Source organism: Equus caballus, chromosome 3 (genome assembly GCF_041296265.1).
Source record: "Equus caballus isolate H_3958 breed thoroughbred chromosome 3, TB-T2T, whole genome shotgun sequence".
NCBI classification, from domain to species: Eukaryota; Metazoa; Chordata; class Mammalia; order Perissodactyla; family Equidae; genus Equus; species Equus caballus.
Window position 1 is genome coordinate 117233885 of NC_091686.1, and position 11983 is coordinate 117245867.

General features: G+C 43.0%; 1 long non-coding RNA gene across 1 annotated transcript; it reads left to right on the forward strand.

The window, feature by feature from the left end:
* The first annotated feature begins 2214 nt into the window (after positions 1-2214).
* Positions 2215-11297, forward strand: LOC111772720 (uncharacterized). Its single transcript, XR_002806727.2, has 3 exons — positions 2215-2284; positions 6744-6840; positions 10308-11297. It is a non-coding gene; the product is annotated as an uncharacterized lncRNA (long non-coding RNA).
* Positions 11298-11983: the final 686 nt, after the last annotated feature.

The window sequence follows — 11983 nt, forward strand, 5'->3', positions numbered from 1 at the left end:
TGGCAGGAGGCAGAGTAGGGCCAGGTGTGGGCCAAGTCCTCAGGAAGCTGTCACATTTTCTGCTTCTGGGGAAGGCAGGAGAGGTGCCAGCCTTCTCCTTACTCAACTCTCCACCCTCAACCAAGCAATGGAAGAGTGAACGGCCCCAACCCTTGCAAAACCAAAATAATCCTTTGCTAAATTCATAGACCTTGTTTTATTCATTTGTTTGTTTTATAAACTCCCAGGACGCTCTGTTTCCACGCACCTCTTCTAATAAAGGCAAATACCATCTCCACAGCAATGATTGGCCCAGGGTTGAGTCCCTTGATCAGAGAGCATTTTGTCTTAGACGAGATGGGGTCCAACTTTGTCTAGTCCATGTAAATTAAACTCCCCTCTCCACTGAGCCCTGGGATAGTCCAGTGATTCTCCAGGAAGCCTCTTTTAATAAGCAGGTGCTCATTTGTTTACTTTACTTCATCATTTCTTATTCCCTTTTTTTTTTTTGGCCTTATTTCCCTGGAGTTTTCTTCAATGCTACAGCTCCCGACTCCATTAAGAAGACTTCAGGGAATATAGAAAATTACTTGAGAGGATAAGAGGGTTTGGCACCAAATTTTACTTTTTGAGAAATTTAGCTAACCACAAATCCCCCACTCAGCTGCGCCATAAACAAGTTTAAATTCCTTCCACACTCGACAGCCTTTGTCACCACCGCAGATGAGCTCTTCAAGGAAAGATGGCGAGAGGTGTCATGAGGCTGCTCACTCACCCCTGGAAAAAATGATTCGGAATGAGAAACTCATCCCAGGGAAGTCATGTGGCTCTCTCAAGGGCCCTGAAGTCAGAGTCAAAACAACCTCACCCCATACGCTGCAGTCCTGTTGGCCTGCCATTCTAAACCAGGGTCATGACAGAAAATGAGGATTAGCATTCCAGGTCTGCAATCTCTGCAGAAGCCAGTCTCTCTGCCTATACAGCAGAACGAGGAAGCCCGGGCTTCCTGAGACCCACTGGCTTCAATCCAGGGCACTGGGGGTTGGTACCTTGTCATCCTAGTCACAGTAATAATCTTGATAATGATACTAAGCTTTACGCATTTACTTACTGAAACCTATGGTGTGTCAGAGACTGTGCAAATTGTTTTGCATATGTTTTCTTAAATGCCATGCAATCTCTGCAGAGTTGCTATTATTATGACCACTTTACAGACAGAGAAACTGAACTTGTCCAAGGTCACATAGCTGCATTGATCAGAGGTCCATCCCAGGCCTGTTCAGCTTACAGACCCATGATCCACAAGCTGCCGTTTCTTTGGAAGGCAGTAAAGGAGGGTGGTTTGTGCTCAGATCTGGGGCCAGATGGCTGGTGGCCTTTGAATACCTAGTCCTCTGGTCACTTGCTATATGACATTGGACAAGCCATTAAATTCTGTTTCTCCATGTCCTCATCTACAAAATGGGCAGTCATTTGTTCATGCCTCCTACAACCATTTAGTGAGTGCCTGCTATATGCTAGGTGCTGAAAATACAGCAGAGAACCATCCCTGAACTCTGCCGCCTGGGATTGGGAGAAATGGGGAAAATGAACAAATTCATAAGTGAGCTATATTGCACATTATGTAGCTGTTAGGGTTATGGGGGAAATAAAGCAGGGAAGAGGGATTGGAATTCAGGGGTAGGAATAAAGGAGTGGTCCCATTTTATAGACAGCATCTGTTGAAGGCTCACTGATAGGGTGAGCAAAGACCTGAAGGAGATACGGAAGTAAATCATGCAGACAGTTGTGGGAACAGCATTTCACACTGATGGAAGAGCAAATGCAGAGGAGCATACCTGGCACATTTGAAAAGAGTGAGGGAGGAGACAGTGTGACTGAGGCTGAGTGAGCAAGGGAAGAGGGGGTGAAGATGGATTCAGAGACGGGGGCAAGATTGTTCAGGGCCTGCGGTCCTTTAAACCTGGTTTTCACTCTGAGTAACATGAGGAACTCCTGGAGGGTTTGAAAAGTTGACTGAAAGGATGTGACTTCTATTTTCAAAGTTCCCCTCTGGCCCTTAGGTGGAGCATGGACGATAGGACAGTGAGCTCAGAAGTGGGTGACAGGAGCGAGGAGGTTGCAATCGTAATTCAAGAAAGAGATGGCGGTGGCTTGGGTGAAGGAGATGTGGTAGCTGGGGAGGAGGGGTGGAATGGTCAAATTCTGGATGGAATATGACTAATAATGGACTGCACTTCATAGAATTCTTGTTGCAAGGAGTAAATGAGTTAACACAGATAAAGCATTTCCAATACTGTCCTAAGTAAGTGTTAATGGTGTTTCTCCTTATTGATAGAAATACCGTTATTGATGATAACACACTATGAAATTGCTCTTGTAATTGTAACCAATAGTTTCCCTTCTTCCTTCCTTCCTCTCTTCTTGCCTTTCCTCTTTCCTTAATTCCTTCTCCCTTCCTTCCTTCTTTCTCTCCTTTTTCTTCCCTCTCCCCCACCCCCTCACGTATTCATGTATCCCATTCAAGGACAGATTATTATAATGGTTCACCATGTGAGGTCTGGAATCATACAGATTTGGATTTAAAGCCTGGATATGCCATTTAACAGCTGTGTTACCTTGAGTAAGATTAAGAATCTCAAATTCTCTGAGACTTGGTCTCTTATCCTTAAAGTAGGCATAACAATGGTACCGACTGCAGGAAGTAGATTTGAAGATTGAGTTAATTTGTGTAAAACTCTTTCTCTAGTGCCTGGTGCTGTAAATTCTCAGTAAAAGCTGGTTTTTATTATTTATTGTATTATCGAATCTGTATTAGCAGCTAATAAGCATTGTGTTATATGTAGAGGGTATAAAGATATATTTCCATAATCCCAGTCCTCTAACTGCTTTGATCCAAAGGAAGCATCCCCGGAAAGCAGTCCTGGGAAGTAGCATAGAGTAGTAACAGATTAATCTTACAGAACAGCATAGCAGAGGACAAGATGCTGTGCTGCTAGGGCACTATCCAGTGGTACCTAATCCAGCCCAAGAATTCAAGGGAGGCCTCCTGGAGGAGGTGCTATTTAAACTCAACCCTAAGGGATTAGTAGAAGTGAGCCAGGAAAGTTGGAAGCTGGGAGAGGTTTCCAGCAACTTTTTGGCAAAGGAAGCAAGATGAGCAAAGATCTTGAGGCGGGATACAGCATGACCCAGTCAGAACCGCTGGCTGTTCTGAGAGCAGTAGAGAATCCCTCTGCTGACCAGGTATTTGTTAAACTGGTGAAATGAAGGGAACATTTGGAAATTATGAAGCTGAATTTCTTCCTTCACAATTATTCTATTTGGGTAGATTCGAGTTTCAGAAGGAACTAATGATTATAGCACCTGTCTTAGCTAATGTCCAAATAATGATGTCAGTCACGGGGAAGGAAAAACAAATTCACCACCCTCCCCCATAAACACCTCCTCTTCCTGGGCCCCACTCCTCTCCCCAACGGTCTTCCTAATAGCATCAGTATCATCACCCAGCAGTGAAACTCAGTCTCTTTTCCACTTCCTCCTCTGCATCCTCTACCCTTCCTGCCCCACAAGGGCACACACACACACACATCCCCACAAGCAATCACACACAGCTTCATTTAACTATTGTGTCAATTCCACCTCCATGACATCTCCTGTCTTTTTCCTGTCCTTTCTGATCCCACCGCCATGCTCCATGTTTAAGACATCAGTCAACTAGATTGTTGCAGTAGCTCCACAATTCATCTTCCAGTCCCTTCTGCTCCTAGGACAGGTCAGTGGTTAGAAGACCATTGCTATCAGATTAATCTTTAAAGCAGAGGTCAGCAAACATACTCTCTAAAGGACCATATAGTAAATATCTTATGTTTTGTGGGCCATAGGATCTGCGTTGCAATGACTCAACTCTGCCATTTAGTGCAAAATCAGCCATAGAGGGGATATAAAGGAATGGGTGTGGCTGTGTGTTAATGACAATTTATTTACTAAGACAGGCAGAGGCCAGATTTGACCCTGTTTTACAGCAAAACTCTTAGCTTCACCTCACAACTGCTTCCCATATCTTTCAGAATAATGTCTTTAGCCTCAAATTAAACAGCTCATCTAGTGCTTCAAACTCTCTCCTCTCCTCATGGGTCTCAAACTTCCGGCCCCACTAAATATTCCCCATCTTCTGAACATGCTTAATTTTCTGTCTAATTTTGGTGCCCTTCCTTCAAAATTGGCTTGTTAAAATCTTGTTGATCTTTCAGGGCCATTTTTGACACTGGATCCATCTCCCAAGGGTCTTTTTCACAGTGAGAGTTCATCCCAGATGGTCAACTAGAAACTATTGGGCATCAATATTTTAGCTGGTAGGCCTCTGTGGGGAAGAAATTTTGTCACCTTGAATAAGACACTACCACTCCTGCTCTTGTCTGAAAATTCTTTGATATACCTCCTATTGAGAATCAGGGTCTATGACCACTCCTCTTGAATCTGGACAGGCTCTGCGATTACTGTGACCACAGAACATGGCAAAAGTGAGTCTGTGTCAGTGTCCAGACCCAGGCTTAAGAGACTGGAATCTTCTTCTTTCTGCCATTTGGAACCCTCTCCCTGGAAGCCCTAGGCAGCCATATAAAGAGTCTGACTATTCTGAGACCATCCATCATCATACTGAAGATGCTGGATGTTGGCGCTCAGGTCAATAGTATTAGCTTAACCCAGCCACACTTGTCAAGGCACTAGATATGTGAATAAAGTCATCTTGGGTCACCCACACTGGCCCATCCACCAGTCAAGTACCTGTATGACCCCTGTTATCACCACATGGAACTGAAGAATCATCCAACCAAGCCAGCCCAAATTCCTCACCCACAAAATCATGAGCTAAAACAAAATGGTTGTTTTTGTAAGCCATTGTGTTTGGGGCTAGTTTGTAATGCAGCAATAAATGAGCAGAAGCTAGGCTTCTGGGTTAGCCGCTTTCTTCTCCTTAAGTCTTCCCAAGTCAAGAGACTCTCCGCATTCTCATTGATTTTGCAGCTGTTCTTCCTACTGCCTGGAATGCTCTTCTAGTGTTATTATTTCCTTGTATTCTTTACTTTTTGGCCTATGAAAATCCTCACTTTATTTTTACAGATCCATGTGTAACATCACTTCCCCTGTGAAGCGTTTTCTGATTTCTCCCAGCAATTATTCACCAATTCTTTGACATTCTCCCAGCACATGGTTTATAAGTTCGTTATGGTAGTGGTCGCCTGGTTTGGTGAATTTTTTTTTTAACGTGGCTGCCTTCGCCAGTGGGCTATGATCTCCTCAGAGGCACACACCATGACTTACTCATCTACACAGCTCTGTCTTTGGTATGGTTGCTGACAGTTAGTAGCCACTTACTAAACATTTATTGAATGAATGAATGCAAAAGCTGGGATTTGCACTCTGATAGTTGACATGTTAGACAAAAATGTTGAAGGAAATCTTCTCATTTACTGACAAATCTAATTCAAACTTTCCCATTCCTCATCCCAAAGGAAAAGATCAAAAAGTTTAGCTTATTTCCAGCATATAACAACGTATGTCAGGAATGAAGATTGAAGCTAGGCTTTGCTGTGAGCACAAGTAAACCCTAAATCTCACAGGTTTAGGATGGCAAAGATTCCTTCCTCATTCATGTCCCAGTTCAACACAGATTCGGCAGCTCTCCTGAGCAGATACCCTCCAATGATGACTCAGGAATTCAGGCTTCTCTCGTAGAATTCTGCCAATGTTGGAGTTCTCTCCTTGTAGGCAAGCAGAAAGGAGAAACGGGCTGTGGAGAAGATGCACCACTTTTAATTGCTTGAGACAGACTGACACATAACTTCTGCGCACATTCCAGTTGGCTGGCACTTAGTTACATGATCTTCACCTAAATACCAAGAGGACCGGAAAAGGTAGTCTTTCTGTGCAATCCAGAAAGAGGAAAGAGTATGGCAAATACATATTGTCTCTGTTACAGAGATTGTATTAGTTAGCTTTTGACAAGCGACAAAAAATATCAAAACCTAATGGCTTAAAAGAATCATTTATTTTTGTCTTACTGTTATGTGAGTCAGCTGAGTGACCCTTCAGCTCTGGGATGCATCAGCTAGGACTTGATGGTGTAGAACAGTAGTTCTTAACTGGAGACAACTTATACCCATCGCAATCACCTCCAGAGGACACTCGACAATGTCTGGATATATTTTTGGCTGTCACAACTGGGGGATTTTATTGGCATTTAGTGGATAAAGGCCGGAGATGCTGCTGAACATCCTACAATACGTAGGCCAAGCCCCTACAACAAAGAACCTTCTGGTCACAAAAGTTAATAGTAGCGAGGTTGAGAAACCTCGGTCTAGAATGACCTAACTCAGAAGGTACAGGCTGCTCAATCTAAAGAGAACTCAGCTGAGATGGCTTAACTCCCTTCCGTGGGGTCTTCCATCTTCCAGTAAGGTGGCAAAGTCTTCTTTACCTGGAGGTTTCAGGATTCTAACGAGTAGTAAGAGAGAACAAGTTGCAATACCAAACACTCTGAAGTCACTGCTTGGGTCTGTTTGTTAATGTCTCATTGTCCCAAACACTTTATCTCCTGAGGGGAAAAGCTGAAAACGTGGCCATTTTTGCAATCTAAACAAAGATCTTGTGTGGAATTTGGGTTGTATCTCTAGCGTATACTCTCAATCTCTGTTTAATAAATACTTGTGATAATTCAGTGCATTACAACAACGTGTATTTGTGAGTTTCTCTTTTCACAGAACATTCACAGTGATTTCTGGTGATTCAGACTGTGGGCTCTGGCGTCGAACTGCCTGAGTTTGGATCCCAGCTCGGTCACTTCCTACTGAACATAGGGTAAGTAGCATAATCTCTCCGTACTTCTATTTCCTCATCTGTAAACCAGGAATAATAATAACAGTAAGTCCAAAAAGGGCTTTTGGGAAAATGTAGTGATATAATACATGTACAATGACTCTCCAGAATATGGAAAGCGTTCAATAAATTGCACTTAATTACTAGTAGGCAGTGCTGTTTCTCTGACTCAGAAAGGGGACACACATGGGTTCTAAGTCCTCTGTTCAGGTGGCAGGACTTTGTTTTTCCTTTTCTCCTGCTTTTTCCCAGATCACAGATAAAGAAGTGGCAATGACAACTCTCTATTTTTAGCTTCTCACGAGGCAAGTGCTGAGCCAGTACAATGATTCTCATTTAAGTCCTTTGCAATTTGGAGAAGAGAAGACTAAAAGGCACCTGTAGGCACCATCAACCATGTGAAAGCCAGTCAAGTGGAATGGGATTAGCTGTGTGCTTTGTCACTTTGGACAACAGAACAGATCTGTTGGATGGGAGTTGTAGGGAGTCTAAATTTTATTGAAGGTAAAAAGAAACAATTCACTGAATGTAGGAAAGAGCAATCAGGGTGTCAAAGTCTGGATGAGCTGCTCTTATGTCTTAAGTTGGTTTCTCCGAAGCAGCCCCTGATATGATGATGTAAATGAAAGTGAATCAGAGAAGTGGGAAATAGGATGAGGAAGGAAGGGAGACCAAGGAAGAATACGATATCAAGTATGGGATATCAACCCTTGGAAGGTGACTTTGGTTCAATCCCACAAGGTAGCCTTCATTCATTAAGTCCTGGGGATGACATACATTCCCAGACACTTCTGGCTCTTTATGCTTTTGGACCTGTAGGCAGAGAGTAGCCTGAGGACAGCCCTCCAATTGCTGCTCTTGGGAGCAGAAGCTCACCAGAAGCTGGTGGGCACAAAAATGGTAAAAGGGATCCAAGGGAATAGAGGTGGAACACTGACATCACCTGCTGAGCTTCATCTATAGTGACTTTTCATTTTTGGAGAGATCCAAGCAGAGGTTGACAACCAAAGATATGGTCTCTCAAGACCTATTTTGACTCTGAGAGTCATTGAACAAAGGCTTTCCTTAGAATAATATGTTACCATTGCTTGGTTTCATTTGGCTTCCTCTAAAAACAACGCACCTGGAGAAAATCTTCCCCCAAATATGTAAGCCTAGTCTCCAATTGACCTATGTTGGCCAGGCCTTCTCTGTGATTACTCAGCAGACTCTGGCTTCAGATAGACTTAGTTTCTCATTGCTGATGTACCCTCTTTTGGTTGAAGAACCTTGGGCAAATTATCTAACATCCCTGTTCTTCACTTGGAGCCAATGATACTTACCTCTTTGGTCTAATATCAAGACTTCTATACCTGGTTCACAGTAGGTGTTTCTATAAATACTGTCATTCATGCATTCTTTATTCCTAATACGAGACAGCGGAAATTAAGGCAGGGAAATTAAGTTGCATCTCAAGTCACCTGGAGAGAATGGAGTTTATTCCTGTTCTACTGGCATTTCTGTAGCACAATTTCTAATATATCATTTTATATGGAAAATGAGATAATGCGAGATAGAGCATGAGAAAACAATAGACCCAAAGTCAGTGTCACTGTTGGCTGCTGTTGTTGTTGTCATGCACATCTTCTATTTCCTACCTACTGGACCTTCAGAAATTTCTTATGCTCTCTGTGCCTCAGTTCTCTCTGCTATAAAACATGAGAATCAGGCTAACTGGACGTAAAGTTCCTTCTGGTTCTAACTGCTTATGAGTCCAGGAGGCTAAGATGGGAAGAAAGCATGTGAGGCCTAGAAGTCGAAGTGTAGCGATGTGAATGGAGTCCCGCTTACTCGAGAGGCAGAGAGCCTCTGACACCCATGGGTTGACGTGGTAAGACTTAGCCTGTCTACCGATGCAATTTGTCTTATCTGATTGCTCGTTAGCTTTAGAATTTATTTATTTGTTTCTTTTTAAGGTTATTTCCAATCCAGAGGTTTGGAAATTCGGAAACAATTCACAAAATCATAATTCTAATGCAGATTACCTGAGAGGCACTGAGTATATGAGGGAGGAAAAGCAGCCACAAATCAAGGAGAATCTTGTGCAGTAGCTGGTCTGCCCACCAGCACTGGGAGGTTACAAAGCCACAATGGAATACCTCTGTGAAATACTTCACTGAATTACCCTGTTGGGTACCCCGTATTAAGCAAGCTGCTTCAGAAAGTTCTTTTTTTTTCCAGGGCTGGCAAAGTCTCACAATTTCATTATGCTGGGGGGCTTGGTTGCTGTCTCTTTTAAGAGATTTGTCTGTCTGGCAAGCGGCCTGAATTACCTTCCTTGTTGGGCCTTGATAAGTGTCTCTGAACGAAAGGAAAACAATTTGTACAACTCTTCCAGTCAATTGGAGGCTGAACTGTGAGACTGAGCAAAGCTCTCTTCCATCCCACAGTGCCAATTTGCCCTTATCAAGTGCAACAGAGAAAATGTGGCGGCGCGTTACCCTGAGAATAGGAAAGCACTCCTAACAAAATGAGAAAACAGTTATTGGACCAGTTTTATCAACCCCGAGCTGGATCTGCAGCAATTTTCATACAATTATGCCAGGTTAGAGTCGCCTCACCATATGGCTGGGCATTGATCATTTTGCTATGATGCTAATTTAATACATAGTGTGGACGTTTGCTTGTTTTGTTAATAAAATTTTCATTTTGGTGTTCTAATTCTATCATAGAATGTGTGAACATGGACAGTTTTGTTAATAATAATTGTTGATATTTGTAAATTAAAATCTCTTTCACAAACCTCATGCTGTTTGAACTTTTGTAAGAGACTTGGAGAAGCTCCAGCTGGCATTCTTGAGTCCCCTGTACAGAAAGACTGACTGAGGTTGAGAAGTTCTAAATTTGCCCCAAGGTCAAACCAGTGGTAGCTGTCAGATTAGGGTTTAGTCCAGATTTTTCCGGTGAGATATCCTTTCTACTCTGGGATACTGGACTTCCTTTAATAGACTTACTTATAGGAATCCCGTTGTGATATATTCAAGACCTCTCCCAACCTACTAGGGAAATGCAGGTGTAATCAACGAGTGAATGCCCCCTCCCATGTTGGAAGATCTGAGAGGCAAAGTACGGATTCTAGAGGCCAGAGGCCAGCTCAGGTAGGCATGAGAAAGCCAACGATGAAACATAAAAGAGTCATAGAAAAGGCTGAAAAGGACTTCTGAGATGCTCTAATTTTGAAGCTGTTTCCCAGAACCTCTAAGATTCTGTGCAGGCATTTCAGAACCCATTGTGGGGGCCAAAAGAGAGAGTTTGGGGCTTTCTACCCTCTCCCTCAGCTGTAGCAGTCCTCGCTGTCCCCTGGTTTCAGATATAGGACTTCAAAGAACATTTTCCTTTGGTAGGAAGGTCCACCATGGAACAAAATGTTTGAAACAGCTGGTCTAATCCAACGCACTCTCTTTCTGCAGGTGCGGAAGCCAGCCCTAGAGCGGCTATGGGTCCGAGAGGAATCTGTGGCCTGCAGGAACCAGACCCACATCCCATCTCCTGATTCCCACTTCTGTGCTCCATTGCCAGTGGGCTCAACCGATTAACACAAAGACTGAATATCTCAATACCCTTAACATTTAGACTCACATTAACTCTGCACTGCAGACCACATTTGGAGGCTCGAGGAGTAGCATTGTTGGGGAATATTCAGTTCATAGGGAAACAAGAATTTTGGACTTGTAGAGAGAAATGTCTAAGTATCAAGTAATGCTCTAAGGACTTTTTCTTCATTAACATTTTGTTATTAATTAATTTTAAATTATCATTCTATGATTAATTTCCATGCTTTCTTTCCAGTCCCACTGTCCAGCGTCACGTCTTAACTGGTCTCTCTGCCCTCTATCTTACCCACATCAAATTCATCTTACACACAATTACCAAAAATATCTTTCTAACATGCTAATCTGATCATGTTACTTTCTTGCTTGAAAACCGCTTCTTCTTTGATGTGGTGACATCCTAAAATCCCAGTTGTACTACAGAACGTCTCTCCCTCCACTACACCTGTTATGACCTCTCTGGCTTCATCTCCCATTATTAGTCCCCTTGTTCTACGAGTTACAACCACAACCATTTATTTTTTCCTCCACACACTCATCATCGCTTCACACATGGAGCCCCGGGCACATACAGTACCTCTTGTCTGGAAAACCCTAATGGTACTTCTGTACCTGGAAAACTCAAGCTTCAAGATTCATCCTAAGAATTGCCTCTATCAGGGAAACTTTCCTTTTCTTACCTTTATCTAGAAATTGTCACATTCCACCTGTGCATCTGCACCTGGGACTGGATCTCCCATCAGTGAACCTTTCTAGGCCAGGCCGGTATTATACTTTCTCAACCCCCATAATGCCTGACACAGGGCTTGGCACTTGTTAGGTGCTCAATAAACATCTGTTGAACTTAAATGTCTCTATTTCTGATCTCATGTATTAATTAAGGCTCTTTGGTTAAAGGAAATAAAAACCAGCTCATACAAATTCATACCAAAAGGGGGATCCGCTAGGGGTATTTTATAACGTATTAGGGTGGGAAGTTCTTCATGGAGGGTGGAATGCTGGGGGAATGAAGCCCCTTCCTCCATCTCCTTGAGGCCTCAAGCTCTCTGGTCCCTGCTTCTTTCTGGGGGTCTGATGAATTCTTTTATCCTTTCTCTCTGAGGATCAGATTTCTCTGCTTCTGAATACATAAGGAGGGGAATGATCACCATGGCCCTGACTCAATGTACCATCTGAGGTTAGTTTAACTTCTGAGACTCAATTTGAAAGAAGAATCTCTTTCCATCTTTCTGGCCAAGTATTGTCAGAGGGGCGAGCACAGCTGTGAAGACTGGCATGGCGGCTGCACCCACCCATTTGGTTGGGTCTGTTCGAAGAAAATGGGCTGTGGGCTACACACGTATCTCAAGAGTATCTACTCTAAACATGCTATGTGTATCAAGATGAGGCACTCTAGAGCGAGACTGGCATTTCCCACAGTGTTTCCATTAAATGTTAGTTCCACAGGGGGATCATAGTTGGTATGAAAAACAGTAATGCTCTAGTCTAATAAATTTTAAAAAAATGCTTAAACAAACATAAACAGGTTTCTTTAC